This window comes from Sciurus carolinensis, chromosome 4, assembly GCF_902686445.1.
Source record: "Sciurus carolinensis chromosome 4, mSciCar1.2, whole genome shotgun sequence".
Taxonomy (NCBI): Eukaryota; Metazoa; Chordata; class Mammalia; order Rodentia; family Sciuridae; genus Sciurus; species Sciurus carolinensis.
In genome coordinates this window covers 73,453,252-73,473,210 of record NC_062216.1, presented here as the reverse complement: position 1 = coordinate 73,473,210, position 19,959 = coordinate 73,453,252, and the positions used below count along the sequence as shown (strand labels likewise).

The following is a 19,959-nucleotide window of genomic DNA, read 5'->3' as shown; positions in this document are numbered from 1 at the left end:
TTTTCCCCACCTTTCACCTTTAGTATATAGGTATCTCTTTCTATGAGATGAGTCTCTTGCAGGCAGCATATTGTTGGATTTTTCTTTTTAATCCAATCTGCCAGTCTATGTCTTTTGATTGATAAGTTCAGGCCATTAACATTCAGGGATATTATTGTGATATGATTTGTATTTCCAGTCATTTGACTCATTTTTGTATTTTGACATGATTTGTTTTCTCCTTTATTTGGCTACTCCTTTGGGTAGTTCCTCCCTTTGCTGATTTGCATCGTTGTTTTTCATCTCTTCCTCATGGAATATTTTGCTGAGAATGTTCTGTGATGCGGCTTTCTTTTTGTAAATTCTTTTAGATTTTGTTTATCATGGAAGGATTTTATTTCTTCGTCAAATCTAGAAGTAAGTTTAGCTGGGTATAAGATTCTTGGTTGGCATCCATTTTCTTTCAGGGCTTGGTAAATGTTTTTTCCAGGCCCTTCTAGCTTTTAGGGTCTGGATTGAAAAATCTCCTGTTATTTTTATTCGTTTCCCCCTGAATGTAATTTGGTTCTTTTCTCTCATGGCCCTTATAATTATGTCTTTATTTTTATATGTTAGGTATTCTCATAATAATGTGCCTTGGTGTGGGTCTGTGTAATTTTGTATATTTGGAGTCCTATAAGCCTCTTGTACCTGGTTTTCCATTTCATTCTTCAGATTTGGGAAATTTTCTGACAATTATTTCATTGAATAGATTGTTCATTCCTTTGGTTTGTTTCTCTGTGCCTTCCTTACTCCCAATAATTCTTAAATTTGTCCTCCTCATGATATCCCATAATTCTTGTAGATTCTGTTCATGATTTCTTACCATCTTCTCTGTTTGGTCAACTTTGTTTTAAAGATTAAACATTTTTTCCTCAATGTCTGAAGTTCTGTCTTCCAGGTGTTCTATCCTATTGGTTATGCTTTCTATGGAGTTTTTAACTTGGTTTATTGTTTCCTTCATTTCAAGGATTTCTGTTTGTTTGTTTTTTTTCAGTATCTCTAGCTCTTTATTGAAATGATCTCTTGCTTCCTGTATTTGCTCTTTTAACTGTTGATTGATGTGATCATTTAATGCCTGCATTTGCTCTTTCATCTCCTCCTTCAATGCCTGCCTTTCCTCTTTCATCTCCTTGTTTGCTTCCCTGATTGTTTTAATTATGTACATTCTGAATTCCCATTCTGACATTTCTTCTGCTGTGCTGTCATTGAGTTTTATTGATATAGTATCTAGGTTTGTTGGGGACATTTTCTTCCCATGTTTTCTCATATTGGTCATATATCAGTGGGACTCTGAGATATTGCAGATTTCCTCTTTGGCTTGTAGTGTCCCTGTAGATTTCCAGTATATCACCTCCCAGCCTTCAGTAGCCTGAAGTCTTGGAGGAACTTGATAATGCAGTGCTTCTGAAGAAAGCTGCCCCTAGCCCGCTACTGGTTCCAGGACTGGGGCTGGCTCTGTGCGGAAAAGCACTTACTGGGTGGGTCTGCTCCGAGGAGCTGGCTGTAGATCACGCCTGCCTCAGGAGGGAGCAGGGCTGTTGGGAAAGTTTCTTGCTGCCCTGCCCTTGTCCCAGAAGTTGCCTGCGGGTCGGGGCCCACTGCTGGGTCCACAGCTTGGAGCTGGCTCTGTGCGGAAAGGCTCTCACTGGGCGGCCTGCTCCAAGAAGCTGGCTGTGCAGCAAGACTGCCACCGGAGAGAGCAGGGCTGCTTGGGGAAGTCTCTGGCTGCCCTGCCCTGCTCTGAGAAGCTGCCAGGCCTGCTGCCCAGGCCGAGTTTCACCCGGTGGGAGAGACTCACCCTGCGGCTCTATGTTAGTTCGAATCTCTCAATGCCTCCCCTTCTTGAATCCTGGATTCTGGAGCGACGGGAGATGCAGTCACCCTCTAGTCTGCCATCTTGGATCTCCCCCAAGTTTTTTTAATTGTAAATGGGAAAGTTTTTCTGATTTCTCCTCCCACTGATTCATCAGTGGTGTATTGGAACGCAATTGATTTATGATCATTAATTTTATATATAGGCCCCCTCTCTCCCCAAGAAACCTATTTGCAGCATATCCAGGCAATCTTGGACCCAATGGGGACATCAGGCCTTGGATCCCTACTCCACTCCCAGATTTGGCACTTCTTAGGAAGGCCTCCCAAGAATCTGGTCCCGATTCCCCTTACTTTGTGGAGGTTCTCAATCAATGGTCCACCAATCTTCAAACACCCTTTTGCTGGTTGAATCTCCTTAGAGCTTGCTTAACTCGCCCACAATTTTTGCAATGAAAACCTCCTACAAGGAGGAAGCAGAAAAAACAGCACATAATAATATGGCACACAATATCCCCTTAATGTTGGACATGCTTACAGGACTTGGTGCTTATGTTAGCCCACAATCACAATCACAAATTGGTAACCATATGTGTTTTGACCAGGTCAAGGAGTTGGCAGTGAAAGCCCTCAAAAATATTTCACCCCCAAGAGCCAAAGAGCTCTTTCAAAATCTAGTACAATCCCCTAACAAATGGTTCCCAGACTTTTTATCGTGAGTCACTGAGGTCATTGAAAAATGAATGCCTCCCGGTCCAGTTCAAAACTCATTGATAAAACAATTGGCATGGGAAAGGGCTAATACTGAAACTAAAAATGCCATCACCCCTCTTAGGAGTGAAGCAATCTCTAAATGGATTTTGGCCACAAAGGAAGTAACACCCACCCCCAGCCCTATACTTGCTCTCACTGCCACCATTAATAAATTGGCATTTGAGCGAGTGGAAAATACCTCATATGACAAACCTGGACCCATACACTGGGGATGCAATAAAAGAGGAAATATTAGGAAATACTGTCTCTAAGACAATGCACACCCAAAACCAAAAACTCATTGTCCTATGTGTAGAAAAGGATGTCACTGGGCAAAAGATTGCAAAAGAGACAATTGTAAACTGCAAAGAGAGCAACCCTCAGCCCCACAAGTAAGAGGGACAAACACTGCTCCTCAGGTACACTGAACATTGCCAATTTTAGACACCAAACCTAAAATGACTACCCACATGTATGGAGTCCCTATTAAAGGCTTGTAGTAGATTCTGGGGTAGATATAACTATTATAGACTCCACCACCACTTCAAAGATGCAGTGGAAAACAATAGCTGGCCCACACATTCAGGGTATAGGTGGTCTTCACCCACCTGTCAGGTGTCCTCCTCTGTAATCTGGCAGGACCCAGATGGCGAAAAGGGTGCTTTCCGCCCCCTAATCGCTGATGTCCCCAACACGTTTGGGAACGAGATATATTAGGAATGATGGCTACTGTTTTGACAACAGACGATAAGGCCTTTTAGGATTAGATCATGGTACATGACAAATAGTTCTTTCTATTGGACAGTCCCCCTAATTCTAACGGCCACTATTCCATTACTTCAAAGGCCTGAACCTATTCCAATACAATGGGATACAAAAGATAATATATAGGTGGAACAGTGACCTATATTAGAACCTAAGTTTACCATCCTAAAAACACTAGTGAAAGAACTATTGACTCTTGGGCACATTGAACCTTCTACTAGTTCACATAACACTCCTATTTTCATCATTCCAAAAAGAAATGGTAAACATAGGCTTGTACAAGACCTAAGACCCATTAATAAACACATGAAAAAGATGGAATGATTTCAATCAGGACTCCCTCACCCTGCTAGTATTCCAAAACATTATCATATAATCACTGTTGACATAAAAGACTGCTTTGTCTCAATTCCTATTGCACAACAAGATAGACCATACTTTGCCTTTATGGTATGGGAACCAAACACTATGATTCCCAACAGAGATTTCAATGGACAGTGCTACCCCAAGGAATGAAAAATAGTCCCCCATGTGTCAGTATCTCCCATGCAGCTAGGCCCCTCATAGAGCAATGTTTAATAATGTATTACATGAATGATATTTTACTTGCACACAGCGATGCCTCCAAATTACTAACTTGCCTTAAGCAACTACTGGCCAACTTTGCAATCTTAGGACTACATGTGGCTACTGATAATGTGCAACACTGGCCACCTTTTGAGTTCTTAGGATACTAGATTTCATCAGAAATTAGACCTCTTAGGCCCACATTAATGGTCAAAACTAAACATACCCTAAGTGAGTTACAACAACTCTGTGGGCAGATTAATTGGTTCAAACCTTTTTTGGCCATCCCTCCAAAGGATTTAATCCCCTTATTTGACTTACTCCAACAAGATTCCTGTCCTTCAAAGAAAATTACCCTAACTCCACAAGCACTGCAGACAATCACATCAGTAACTGTCTTGCTGACCTAAAAACACAACGTTATGATGAGAGTCAACCCCTGCTAGGGATTATCTTGTTGTCTCCAGGGGCACCACTTGGTGTCATTTGGCATCAGACTGGCCCCCTATTTTGGGTACATCTTGCTTGGAGACAATTCCACAAGATCACAAGTAAAGTAGAAAGTATTATCCTCACAGGACTCAAAATAAGATATTACTGTAATAAGGTCTTTAACACAGAACCTGACACTTTAATACTTCCATTAATTCAGGCTGAAATCCTATCCCTCACACAAAATAATACCCAATTTCAAACCTTACTCTCTGGATTTCCAGGACACTTCAACAATCACCTTTCTCCTAACAAACTACTACAGACATTGCAATCTTTAGAGATTACACCCACAAAAAATGTGTTTCCTTCCACACAACCAATACCCCACTCTCCTTATGTATTCACTGATGCAAATAAACATAAATTTGGAGTTGTTATAAAAACTATAGACAAACTGCATATCACTCATGTGGAAACCATGCAATTAGGAGAATTAATGGCTATAATACTAGTGTTTCTCCTGTGCCTCCACATGCCTGTTAACATTTTTTGAGACAGCAAATATTCTGTTCAAGTGGCAAAGTCACTCCCCTTTTCTGTATTCAGACCAACCAATAGACTTATTGACCATGCCCAGCAAGTTTTAAAGGATCTGAAAACAGACAATACCCGTGGTTTATTTCCCATGTAAGATCCCCCACAAACTTGCCAGGGATCATTGCACAAGGTAATAATTAAGCAGAAAAACTTATTTCTTGCTACTCCCTCTCATTGAATGCATTGGAGCAAGCACATATACTTCATACTAAGTTTCACTTGTCAGCTAGTAACTTAAAGGTACTATTTCCTGAACTCACTTTAGCAGAATGTAAACACATGGTGCAAACTTGTAAACATTGTGCCCCTATGGCACCACTTTGTCCCTTTCAATAGCAAGGAGTTAACCCCAGAGGCCTATCCCCTAACAAACTCTGGCATATTCCTTCCTTTGGCAAATTAAAATATGCACATGTCATTGTGGACACCTATTCCAAGCTTATATTTGCTATTGCACAATCTGGGGGTAAATCCTCAAATGCAATAAACACTATGAAAATGACTATGTTAATGACGGGAGTCCCTTGGGCCATAAAAACTGATAATGGGCCTGTCTACACCTCTTCTGGCTCCCAACAGTTCTTAACATCATGGGGTATCTCCCACACAACTGGCATTCCATATAACCCACAAGGGCAAGGAATAATTGAAAGGACTAATCATACATTAAAGGAAATGTTGTAAAAACAAAAGAACATTCATGCATGCCTGGACCCTAACCTCACACTCACACACATTCTATTTACACTTAATTTTCTCAAATTTGATAGCAACGAAGTTACCCCACATATAAATATTGGGTCTTCTTTCCTTCTATGACCCTCTTACCCCTAGTACGCTGGAAAGACACACTCACACGCATATGGCAAGGACCACATCCTCTTACCACCCAGGGAAGAGAGTTTGCTTGTGTTTTCCCAGAGTCCACCTCTATCCCCATTTGGATACCAGACAGAAATGTCAAGCCAGCCACCAATAGCCAAATTCCAAAGATTGAGCCTATCAAACAAGAGACCATGCCAGTGGCCCCCACATCGGAAAGACCACAAGATAACATGGGGTGACACAAAGGTGTTAGCCACCCAAGCCATGGAGATGTCACCATCCGGGGTCCATAGCCCAAGCACTGTATTCTTATTCATGTGTGTTATTATAACTGCTAACTCTCAGGTAAGTACCTCACAGGTAAGTTCTCCTCCCGACCTATGGACACTTGTTCACCAACTCCCCGTACTTCAGATTGTCCATAATCAGGCTCCTTCATTTCCTAGGTTTTCTACTATGTCAAATACCCCAACAAAGTCACCCATTAACATCAGCATTGATATAAAGAATTCTCTAAGTTTCTTGCTTATAAATACAATTTTTACAAATACATCACTTTATAAAGATGATTATGTCCAGTTAAATTATCCAAGTAATGGAGACAACTTTCTGCAGTATTACTGGTCTAGTAACATCCTTTGTCTCATGAATGATGTAGAATCCCTAAAAAGATGCAAAGTGCAGAACTCAATCAAAAGGCCAACAAATCAGGCCTTGGCAGTCCTACATTGGTTAATCCCATTTACTTTCAGGGACCACTAGACAACATTGATGTGACAGATCTTTATCCAGATGCCCCCAATGACACAATGAACCCCTCCAATCCCCAAAGTATCCTTTATGATTGCCCCAGACCTAACACACTTAATTACCCTCCACCTCGTGTTCTTTGCCACAGACCCTACTTAACTGGGATTAATGGAACACTGACTGATCATGATGTAGCCATTCCTGTGGTCTTCACTGATCCGTCATTCAATGATTCATCTGAAGCCACGGCTTTTCACTTTGAGTCCTATAATGCTAGTAATCCCTTTAGCACAAAAAAAAAACCTATGCAACAAGCACACTTGCACAAATCTTTCTCCCCTGAAATTCCTGAATGCCACTATATATGGAGATAAAGGCCATTACCAACAGCAAGATAAAGTGTTTGTACAACCTCCATTTTATGTTATTCAAGTTTCAAACTTCAATCCAACCAACCTCACAGGTAGTATAATTAACTGCACACAATTAAGCTGTGCTCTTGCTAACCATCTGGATATTAATATCCCACCTCATATCATGGTTCATACTCCCTCCTTTCTGTATACGGTGGTTACTGACACAGATCTAATGTTCCCTATTAGTTAAGAGAACAACTCTCATCACGACCATCAACTGGATCCTGCAGAAAATGAAACTTCGGAATCTCTGCCACCATAACTGCTGCCTTGATTGACTCTACTGCTGCCACCCCACCTCTGCTGCTGCCTTAATCCAGTCCAGAGCCACCGCTACTGCCCTTCAACAAACTATACACTCCTCCTCTGATTTGTTCTATGACCATACGTCATTAGCCACACATACCTTTGATGGCATGCAAAATTTACAAGCCCAAATAAACATACTACAACAACAACAAATAGATTACTTAATGATAGTGAAAATTTTGGTGTGCCATTATCACTCAACCTTCATCTGTTTGTATAACAGATGTTACTGTTTGTAACCTTACACATGCCAGAAGTTTACCTGCACAACAGAAAAAGGTCGAATGGTCACAAAAATTTCTCAATATAACACACCTCATTGAACAAGAAATCACAAACATGACAAAAATTAGGGTTAATCAATTTGGTACAACTACAATACAGCAAATATGGTCAAAACTAAAAAATATGCTGAATCCTGCAAATCTGATCACATTAGGATTAGCCTGTATACTCTTTCTTATATTACTTGCAGTTCTTAAATGTTTGTGGTCCATTTTCAACAAGACACTTACAAAGGTTCAGATCAATCAAGTCCTCCTGAAGGAATCCCTAGTCCAAATTAATAAAAATGGGGAAATGTTGGGAGAAATCCTAGTTCTTGGATGGCAGCGGTGAACATCTCAAATGTATAAGGAAAACCTTCACACATACAGGCCCGACAGGGAAACCTGTGGGAAGGAGAGTTCCACTTTGGCCACATCAGAAAGTACACAACTTCCCCAAATTGACGTCAGCATTACCAAGGGAACCAAAGGGTAGGGCTTGAAAGACCTAAGAAAAGGATGTCACTTCGGATAGGACAAAAGTACAACCATGGCGAATGATGATTATTGGTCAAAGGAACTTTAAAACTCTTGTGTACTACCATAATAAATGAGTTTGCAGACTGCTTACCACATCCCTGCTTCCACCCAACTCCCAGAGTCTGAGTCTTGTTTCCACACTGCTTACCCCCCATCCGACCTAGGCTGGCACAAGAAAAGCAACAGAAATCCAGCCACATCGATGTTTATAGCTGTTCAATTTCACAATAGCTAGATTGTGGAAACAACCTAGAAGCCCTTCAGGAGATGAATGAATAAAGGAACTCTGGTACATACACAATGGAATATTATTCAACAATAAACAAGAATAAAATTATGGCATTTACAGGTAAATGGATGGAGTTGCAGAATATCATGCTAAGTGAAATAAGTCAATCCCAAAAAACCAAAGCCTGAATGTTTTCTCTAGCAAGTGGATGCTGACACATAATGGTGGGTGAAGGCAAGGGGGTAAGGGAACAATGGAGAAGCGTTGGATTGTGTAGAGGAGAGGGGAGGGAGAAGGGGAAGGAAGGATAGTGGAAGGAAACAAATATCCATACCCTATGTTCTTGGAATATTTTGTTGACAATGTTCTATAGTGCAGGCTTTCTAGTTGAGAATTCTTTTAAATTTTGTTTATAATGGAAGGTTTTTATTTCATCTATGCTAAAGCTTAATTATACTGGGTATAGTATTTGTGACTGGCATCCATTTTCTTTCAGAGCTTGGTATATATTAATCTAAGACTTCCTAGATTTGAGGTTCAGGTTGAGAAATCAGCTGATACACAGATTGGATTCCCTTTAAATGTCATTGTTGTTTTTCTCTGGAAACCTTTAAATTCTATCCTTATTCTGTATGTTAGGCATTTCCACAATAATGTGATTTGGTGTGGGTCTGTTGTAATTTTGTATATTTTGGATCCTATAACCCTCCTGTATTGGATTTACCATTTCATTCTTAAATTTTGGGAAATTTTCTGATAGTATTTCACTGAAATGATTATGTATCCCTTTGGTTTATATCTCTGAGCCTTCACCTATCCTAATAAATCTTATGTTCAGTCTTTTCGTGTTATCCCATAGTTCTTGGCAGCTATGATCATAGTCTCTTTACATCTTTTCTCCATGGTCAACTTTGTTTTCATGATTATACAATTTGTCTCCATTGCCTGAAACTCTGTATTCTAAGTTTAGTCTTTTTGTTATGCTTTCAGTTGAATTTTTAATTTGATTTATTGATTACTTCATTTCAAGATCTCTGTTTTGTTTCTTTTGTTTTTTTTTTTGTTTTTGTTTTTGTTTTTTGTTTTTTTTAATTCCAGAATCTCTATCTTTTTACTGAAGTGATCTTTCACTTCCTGTATTTTCTCTCTGGTTTGCCTCCTTATGCCATTCTTTACTTCATAGATCAGTTTAACTGTGAACATTCTAAACTCCTTCTCTGACAATTCTTCTACTGTGGATTCTGTTACTGGAGTATCTTGGTTTGTTTGGGGTGATTTGTTGCCTTGCTTTTTCTGGTTGTTATGTGTCTATTCTTCTAACAGTACAGAGCTGAGGCAATAAAGTTTCTACCCCGTGGACTTACTATGTCCCTGAAGGTTTCCAGGACCTGACTTGCTGAGAAGCAACCTCTCTGCTTTCTTGACTTCATGTCACGGAGCAGCCAGAAAAGCAAACTCCTCTATTCTGCCATCTTGAAAACCCTGAGGAAGTATCCTTAAGAATGATCATTTTTTTAGTTCTAGAAATTGAACACAGGTGCACTTAGCCACAGAGTGCACATATCAGCCTATTGTTTTATTTTTCATTTTGAGACAGGGTCTCACTCAGTTGCTTCAGGCATCAATAAATTTCTGAGACTGGCTTGAACTTGCAATCCCTGAGCCACTGGGATTATAGGTGTACACTACCATGCCTGGCTGATAATCATTACTGTTTATGCATTAATTATACGTTATTATTCTGTCTTTCTGTGTTTTAATATTTGTTTTCCTATAGTCTTCCACTTTTCTATGTCTATCTTCTAATGCTATGCTGTGTTCACAGACTGATGCTTTGAGCTTTTATTTTTAACATTTTTTTAACTCTCAATTTCTTATTGGATTGTATATCATTTCTCAGCCAAGATGTACATTGTCATTAATAATGTGAGTATTTTAAGTATGTTTATTTAAATTATCCATAAGGGAACACAAATAATTCTTATGTGAAAATATTTCATTTTTTTCTTTTTCCTCTTGATTTTCTATGGAAATGCTTTTGATATGGGTACTTTTGGTTGATAGATACTATATTTGAAAAATAATGCATATTTCTCAAAAATAACTTTGTTTTTCTCTTCCAGGCATCTTATGTAAGTGTAGGTCACCTTATAAACAATAATTTAAAAGATTAGAATCTGGACAACCATCTGTATATTAAATAATCTATTTTAGTTCCTACTTGCTTCTATGCTTAATGTTCTTTGTTTAAAAGGGTTCCTCCCAACCAGGTAAACTTGATTAATACCTATGTTCCCCCAGCTCTGTGAATCTGGAAAATCTCTCCTGGTGTTTTCAGAGTTCGCCTACTATTTTTAAGGGGACATTTGCCTCAGGAGAAAATGGCTCATCTTTGTCTTTTACTTCTCTTTGAAAATAGTTCCAAAAATTCTTGCTGTCCTGGGAGCTCTACAGTACTTTCCAACAGTATTGATGAATTACCACTTTCCTAAAGTCACTCCTAGTGGTTGGATTAAAACAGAAAACTCCTTCTATGTCAGAGATTTTTATCTCAGTTGCCATCCCTATTTTATTATTTAGTTCAATTGAGTTCCCTGCTCTCTAACCCCTTCTGTAAAAAACCAGACGCAGCTGCTGCCCCAGTGCAATGACTCCTGGTCTGACCCAGCAGGACCTGCAGCCTCAGAGAGACACACTGCCAACTGCTCAGGTGAGCAAGGCCCCAGCACAACACCCTTCTCCTTCCCTGTGTAAACGCCCACTGACATGACCCTGTCTCTCCCCAGACAGCAGAGAGCTCCGCCTGGTGGATGGTGGTGGTCGCTGTTCAGGGAGAGTGGAGATCCTGCAGCAAGGCTCCTGGGGCTCCATCTGTGATGACAGCTAGGACCTGAGTGATGCCCACGTGGTGTGCAGACAGCTGGGCTGTGGAGTGACCCTGGAGGCCACCATCTCTGCTCACTTTGGAGAGGGGTCAGGGCCCATCTGGCTGGATGAGCTGAACTGCACAGGAGAGGAGGCCCACATGTGGCAGTATCCTTCCCAGGGCTGGGGGCAGCACAACTGCAGGCACAAGGAGGACGCTGGAGTCATCTGCTCAGGTCTGTGATGCACACTGTGTGCAAGCTGGGAGGGCAGGGCATCATTCAAAGGAAGGTGACTGAGCCCTAAAATGGGTTTGGGGGAGTAACTGCAAGGACAAGGTGGGAGGAGGCTCCTTACCCAGAATCTTTACTACCAACAAAGGAGAAGGCAAGATACTTTCATTTTCTCCTGAAGCAGCTGAACTTCTTCTGCTCCTTCCTTTTTAACACTGTCCCTGAAACAGTCATTCTCTATAGTTTCCATTTGAAAAAGGCTATTCTTTGTTAACTATGGTTGAAAACTCTGAGACCCACGGGATGTGTTTCCTGATGCTGCTGTAACAAATTAACATAGACTTAATGACTAGAATCAACACACATTCATTATCTTAAAATAGCATTCATAGAAGTCTCACCTGAGTTGCACTGGACTAAAAGCAAGGTGCATGCTACTGAAGCTCTGGGAAAACTTGTTTCCTTGCCTTATCCACCTTCTAGGAGATGCCTCTGTTCTCTGAGTTAGGGTCCCTTTCTTATTCTTGCAACCTACGATCTTGCAACTCTGACCACTTTTCTGTGGTCAAATTACCCTCTGACTAGGGCCAGAAATATTTGTATTCCTTTGAGGATACAGGTCTAAAGATGTGATTAGATTGGAATCACATGATTAATCCAGGACCTTCCATGAATATCTCACCTGAAAGGTTCTTTATCTTAGTACTGTCTGCAAAGCCCCTGTGACATGTGAGGCAATGTGTTCTTAGGCTCCACAGATCAGGAAGTGGCACATTTGGGGCTCCACTCTTCTGCCATCCACTATCCACAGTCCTATTCCAGAGTCTGTCAGATGTTTGGTCAGGAAGGAATGCATGCATCCTCCTTGCTGTAGAGCCTTCAGCTCAGTGTTCCTTGCCCTTTCATTGTCATAGAAATAAAAAGACAAACACAATTTAGCAAAACAGTTAAATGGACAAAACTTCCACTCTTCCACCTCGGGGGCACTTCCTCAGCAGAGCCAACAACTCCCACTACATAGGAATAAAGGAAAACACAGCAGTAAGAGTTGAATGCTCACTCTGCCCCATTTTGCTCCTCTTGCTTTCAGAGTTCCTGGCCATCAGAATGGTGAGCAAGAACCACGAATGTGCTGGAGGTTTTCTACAACAACAGCTGTGGCAGTGTCTGCCACAGCCCCATGGAAGCCATGACTTTGCCTGTGATCTTCAGACAGCTTGACTGTGGGGACATTGGGACTCTAGACTTCGTGGTTCCTCCCAGGGAAGGTTCTAGACCCCAGTGGGTAGATGGAATTTGCTGCCAGAAAACTGATACCTCTCTCTGGCAGTGTCCTTCTGATCCTTGGAAATACCTTTCTTGGTCTCCAAAAGATGAAACTTTATTAAGTTACAGCAGTGTAGTGCCCCAAATTCTATCAAGTGCTTACTTTATGGAAATCCCTTGAAATCAGACTCTGGGTGGTGTTGGGATGGTAATCTTGGGATTCAGGCAAATCTATTATATCTGATAGTGATTTCATGATCCTGAAGTCTCAGTAAATGACCAGGATAACTGGGTTCTCCTGAACTTCTCATGACCCTTTACCTCCTCAGGCACCAGTTCTGTCTCAGATCCCATCCCGGAATCTTCTAACCTTGGATCCTCTGCATCATCCTGGGAGCCCTTCTCTTCATGGTTCTCATCATCCTTAAGACTCAGCAGAGACATGACGGTTACCTGTCCTCTACATCTCAGAGGAGATGCAGACAGCTGGGGTTCTCCTGGTTCACATTCAATCTTCTTCAGTCTCTTAAAATTTCATCACTAGAAGGAAGAGATCATTTTTTCCTTATTGTTTCAACTGACATGGGATCACCCTCTTGAACTAGGCTTTCTGCTTATGAATGAACATATGTTTCATGGGGAACAGGAAACTGTGGTATTTAATTGAACTTCCCTCTTTTGGCATCTGTGAGAGTATCCAAATTGTTCTCATGAATACCTTAAGGTAATGTGTGGTCTGTTATTGAGATACTGAGGAATTCAGAGAAGTCATATCCTGCCCCCAGTCCCTAAGGCACCACAGCCTGCTATGGAAAAGTTTGTTCATGTATCATTTCTGCTTTTTACCGTTACTGACTCATCTCCTTTCTCATAGATGAGATCAAGAGAGTGCTGTGCGCACTGCAATTTGTATGAGGCAGCTCTATCAGGCAAATTCAGACAAGCCCTGTGTACCCCCAGATATCTTTTAGTCTTTCCATGTTAGTCTTTTTCTTTTTATAGATTGGGAACCTTTTTGTTAAACACCATTAGTTATAAAGAATAGGTGGTTACATTGTGTGTATTTGTACATGCATATCATAATTTGATTTAATTCACTTCTTATTACTTCTGATTACCCCTCCCAGCCACTCCTACATATCCCCTCTCTATACCCCAGTGCTCTCCCTCTTACATTGGTGATTCTCTTTTTTCCTTTATCTAGCATCCACACATATCTTTCTGCATCTGACTTATTTTGCAAACTATGATGCTCTTCAGATTCTTCCATTTCTTCTTCATTATGGCTGAATAACAGTCCATTATGTTCATATCTTACATTTTCTTTCTCCAGCCATCTGTTTGATGGGCAACCGGGCTAATTGCATGACTTAGTTATTGTGAACTGTGCTGCAATAAACATGCAGGTATCTCTAAAGAGTGCTGATTTTCATTCTTTCAGATATAGACCAAGAAGTGTTACCCCTGGATTATGTTGTAGTTCTATTTTTAGTTTTCTATAGAAACTTAATACTCATTTACTTAGTGATTGCATTAGTTTACATTCTACCAGCTGTGTATATGGACTGTTTAGCACCACATCCTTGCCATGCTTTATTGTTATTTGTACTTTTGGTGTTTGCCATTCAAATTGGGGCACGAGGGCTGTAATCTCAGTGTAGCTTTGTTTAGTATTTTCCTGGTGACTAAAAACATTGAACATGTTATCATATAATTATTGGAATTTTTATCCTTCTTTAGAGAAGTATTTACTCAATTCATATGCTGATTATTGAATGGTTATTTGGGATTTTTCCTAGTTTTCAGTTATTTTAAGTACTTTATACATTCTACATATTAATCAATTGTCAGAAGAGTGGTTGGTAAAAATTTTTCTCCTGTTCCTTAGGCTGTCTCATCAGTCTATTGATTGTTTACTTTGCTGTGCAGAAAGTCTTTAACTTAATGTAATACCATGTATCAATTATTGCTATTATTTCCTGAACTGTGGGCTTCTCAGGAACTCATTACTTGTGCCTGTGAAGTTTCATATTTCAGGTCTTATGGTTAGGTCTTTGATCCTTTCTGAAGTGATTTTGTATAGGGCATCTGTGGTATATTTTGAAATTGGGCATCATGATGCCTCCAAAATGGCTCCTTTTGCTCAAAATTGCTTTGGCTATTCTAGGTTTTTTTTTTGTGCCTTTACTTGAATTGTAGTCTTGTTTTTCTAGCCCTGTAAAGAATTTCATAGGTATTTTGATGAGAATTACATTGAATCTGTATATTACTTTTGATGATATAACCACTTTAGCAAATTAACCCTGCCTATCCAAGTGTTTCCATCTTGTGGTTTCTTCTTCAATTTCCTTTTTCTTTTTTCTTATTGTTTGTTCCATTTAGTTCTACATGACTACAGAATACATTTTGATTCATTGTACACAAATGGAGTACAACTTTTCATTTTTCTGGTTGTACACAATGTAGAGTCACACCATTCATGTAATCACACATGTACATAGGGTAATGATGTTTGTTTCATTCCATCATCTTTCCTTCACCCTACCTCCTCCCTATTCTCATTTCCACTACACAATCCAATGCTCCTCCATTCTTCCCTTACCCTGCCCCCCACCATTACCCCATTATGTATCAGCATCCACTTACCAGAGAAATCATTTGACCTTTGATTTTTGGGGATTGGCTTATTTCACTTAGTATATTTTCCAAATCCATCCATTTAACTGCAAATGCCATAATTTTATTCTTCTTTATGGCAGATTAATATTCCATTGTGTATCAAGGACCTAAGAATTAGACCAAAGACCCTGTACCAAATATAAGAAACAGTAAGCCCAAATCTTCATCATGTCAGCTTAGGCCCAGACTTCATTAACAAGACTCCCAAAGTGCAAGAAATGAAAATAAGAATCAATAAATAAGATGAATTTAAACTAAAAAGCTTTATATGCAAAGGAAACAATCAGTAATGTGAAGAGAGAGCCTACAGAGTGGGAGAAAATCTGTACCACATGCACTTCAGATAGAGCACTAATCTCCAGAATTATCAAGAACTCAAAAAATTTAACACCAAAACCACAAGAAACCCAATTAGTAAATGGTCTAAGGAACTGAGCAGACACTTCACAGAAGATATATAATTGATCAACGAATATATGAAAAATGTTCAACATCTCTAGTAATAAGAGAAATGCAAATCAAAACTACCCTAAGATTTTATCTCACTCTAATTATTATCAGAATGACTATTATCAAGAATACAAGCAATAATAAATGTTGGCGAAGATGTGGGGAAAAGACACATTCATACATTGCTGGTGGAGATGCAAATTGGTGCAGTTACTCTGGAAAGAAGTATGGAGATTCCTTAGAAAACTTGGAGTAGACCACCCTTTTGACCCAGCTTTACCAGACCTAAAAGACTTATCTAGAGTTTAAGGTCTCTTAAATATGGAATCATACCATATGAAAATAGGAATAATTTGACTTCTTATTTTCCTATTTATATGCCTTTTCTTTCTTTCTCTTGATTCTCTTGTTCTGACTAAAATTTTAAATACCATATTGAATTAGAGTGATGAGAGAGCACATCCTTTTTTTAAACCAAATTTAGAGGAAAAGTTTTTACTTTTTCCTCATTCAGTATAATGTTAAACTTATTATAAGTAAAGCTCAAAAATAGCCTTAATTAGATTGGGGTAAGACCTTCTCACCCTAGTTTCCTCAGGGCCTTTATTATGAAGGAGTGTGAATTACTTTTCAAAGTCTTTTTCTCTATTGAGATGATTATGTGATTTTTGTTCTTTTATTCTATTCATGTGTTGCAATATGTTTATTGATCTTGTATGTTGAACCATCCTTACATCCTTGAAATTAACCAATTTCATTGAGATGCATCGAACATTTAATATACTGTTGAATTCAGTTTTTCAGTATTCATTAAGAACTTTTGCATCAGTGTTCAATATGAGGCAGTAATTATCTTTCCTAATTGTGTCTTTATCTGGTTTTGGTATCAAGACGATACCAACTTAGTAAATGTGCCTGACAGCATTCCTTATTTTCTGTATTTCTTGGAATAGTTTGAGGACTAATGGCGTTAGTTCTTCCATAAAGGTCTGGTAAATTTCAGATGTGAATCCATCCAGTACTGTACTTTTATTTGATGGGAGGATTTTTACTATCTCTTCAATCTCATTGTTTGTTGTTAGTCTCTTTAGAACTTTTATATCTTCTTGACTCAATTTTGGCAGGTATGTGTGTCTAGAAGTTTGTTATTGCTAGAGTTTCTCATTTATTAGAATGAAAGTTTCCAAAATAGTCCCTAATGATTCTCTGGATTTCAGTGTTATCCATTACAATATCTCTATTTCAACATCTAATTTTGCTAATTTTCATCTTCTATCACTTTCTTCTTGTTAGCTTAGATTAAGAATTTATAAAATGTTTTTGATAATTTCAGTATACCAAGTTCCTGTTTCATCAATCCTATGTGTTGATCTTTGAATCTCTATTTCATTCATTTCAATTCAGATCTTTATTATTTCTTTCCTTCCACTTGGGAATTTTTAGAAAAACAAACAAACAAACAATCCCCCACATTTTTCATTTATTTCTGTTTTTCTAAGTCCTTGAGATACATCATTAGATAATTTATGTAACATCTCTGACATTTTTAATGAAACCACTCACTGAACTGAATACTCCCTCTTATAATTGCCTTTGCTTCATCCCACAAATTCCGGTATATTGTGTTTCCATTTTTTTATTCTAGGAATTTTTAAATCTCCCTCCTAATTTCTTCAATGACCCACTAATCATCCGAAAGTGCATTTCTATATTTTCTGTAGTTTCTCTTGCTATTGATTTCCAGTTTCATTCCACTATGACCTGATAAGATAAAGATATTATTTTAGCTCTTATGTATGTTCTAAGACTTGCATTTTGGCCTAATATAGGATATCTTTTGGAGAAAGCTTCATACCTGCTGAAAAGAAAGTGTATTCAGTTGTTCTTGGATGGGTTGCTCTGTACATTGTAAACTTCATTCAATTCATTATGTAGTATAACTCTCATGTGTTTTGTTTTTTGGGGGAGGGACAGGGATCTGGATTACCCATTAGTAAGAATGAGGTATTGATGTCACCCAATATTATTATATCAAGCCCTGTAAGACCCTTCATGTTGAGCTTGTTTGTTTTATAAAATTGGATGCACAGACATTCAGATCATAAACATTTACATTCATTATAGCATTTTATTAAATTTTTCCCTTTACCAATATTCAGAACCTTCTTTGTCTATTTTGACTAATTTTGTTTGAAGTCTGCATTGCTGATGTGAGTATAACTTCTCCTGTTTGTTTTTGAATTCCATTTGCATAGAATATCATTTTCCATCTTTTCACTTTCAATCTGTGAATGTCTTTGCAAATGGGGTGTTTCCTGCAGACACCATACAATTTGGGCTTGATTTTAATCAAGCTGCATTTCTATGTGCTTCAGTTAAATAAATGTAGTTATTTACAGTCAGTTGTTACTGAAATATATATACTAATACCTGTCTTTTTTTATTTCTACTATTTGAAATTCTTATTTCCTTATCTGATCTCTAATGAAATTTATTATTTCCCATGATCTGTTGGTTGTTTTCATCTTCACCTTCTGTGCTTAGGAGTCTCTTACATATCTTCTGCAATGGTGGTTTAGTGGCCATGAGTTCTTTTAATTAACACATATCTTGGAAGGTGTCACTTCTCTGTCAACTCTGATGGATAGCTTTTTATGGATATAATAGTCTAGATTAGTGGGGGCATTGTTTTGTTTTGTCTTTCAAGTCTTGAAATACATGATTCTGTGACCTCTTGGGCTTTAGATCTTTTCTAAAAAGTGTGCTGTAGTTCTAATGAGCTTGCCTTTATAAGTGACTTGGCAGCACTTCTCTCTCTCTCTCTTACAACTTCTAAAAATATTTTCTGCATTCTGAATTTTGGGCACTGTAACTATCATATGACAAAGAGAGCTTTTTGGGTCATATCTACTTGGACTTCTAATTATGTCCAGTGCCCACATATCCATCTCCTTGTCAAGATTAGGGAAATCAGGGGCTATTATTTCACTGAATAAGTTTACTATGGCATTAGCCTTTCTCTCCCCTCCTTCCTCAGAACCTATCAGTTTTAAATTGGCTCTTTTAATACTATATCACTGTTCTTTTATATTCTGTCGATACTTTATTAATTTTTTTCTCCATTTCTGTCTGAATGTTCTAGTTCATCCATCCTCTCTTTAAACTCTGCTATTTGTTTTTCTGTTTGCTCTAGTTTATTTCATAGACTTTCCATTAAGAGTTTTATGTGACTTATTGAGCTTCTCACTTCCAACATTTCTATTCATTTTTGTTTTGTTTTGTTTTTTCATAATCTCTGTCTTTTTACATGAATGTTCTTTCATGTAGTCTGTTGGCTACATTAGTTCATTCTTAGTTCATGTTAACAATATTTTTAATTCTTTCTCCAACATGTATTTCACTTTAATATGTGTGGGTTCCTTTAATGGTAACTTATGAACTTTTGGGAGCATCTTACTGCCTTTGTTTCTTATGTTATTTGTGCTTCTATGTTGAGAGATTTGTGTATTTGGGGAAGGATATCTCCACTCTCCTTATGTGAAGGAGTTTTAGTAAGCTGCTTTCTCTTTTGTAGTTGTCACAGGCTGGGAGAATCTCTCAGCTTCAAAGAACCTACTCAATGTGTTCAAAGTATTATGTTCAATCTCCTGCACTGCTCTGAGGGAACAATCAGGGGTTACAATGAGAGCTTGGCATTAGATCATACACTAAAATATAACAAAAACCTGTTGAGCTATTCTCTACAACTCTATTATTCAAAGACAGAAAGAGGAAATGATAATATACAATAGATAGTAAAATTGGTAAATACAGTAGAATAAATATTAAACTATGTAGAAATTAAAAGGAAAGGGAAATGGAGACAAAAGTAAAAGGGTTTGTGAGAGAAGAGAGAAGAAAAAATGTGAAAACAAAGAAGAGAGGGGACTAAAAATGAGAAAGAGGAAAAGGAGAAAAGTCTAATTAGTGAGTTAAGAATATATATAAAATTAGTAAAAGTTGAAATAACAAATGACGGGAAATAAAATAACATGAAAGATAATCCAAATGAAATTAAATACATGTAGGGAAAAAAATAAAAACCCTCTTTGCTGAGGTATCTAAGATGAAGAGACATCCTCCAAGGATTTCTAGTTCTGAAAGCAGCCAGTATAAGGCCTTGGCAAATATTTATGCCTCAG

The 19,959-nt window shown here is 38.4% G+C and overlaps 1 pseudogene; it reads left to right on the top strand.

The window, feature by feature from the left end:
* Positions 1-5,907: 5,907 nt before the first annotated feature.
* The window catches only part of LOC124982752 (antigen WC1.1-like), a 99,006-nt pseudogene continuing 84,954 nt past the window's right edge, over positions 5,908-19,959 (top strand).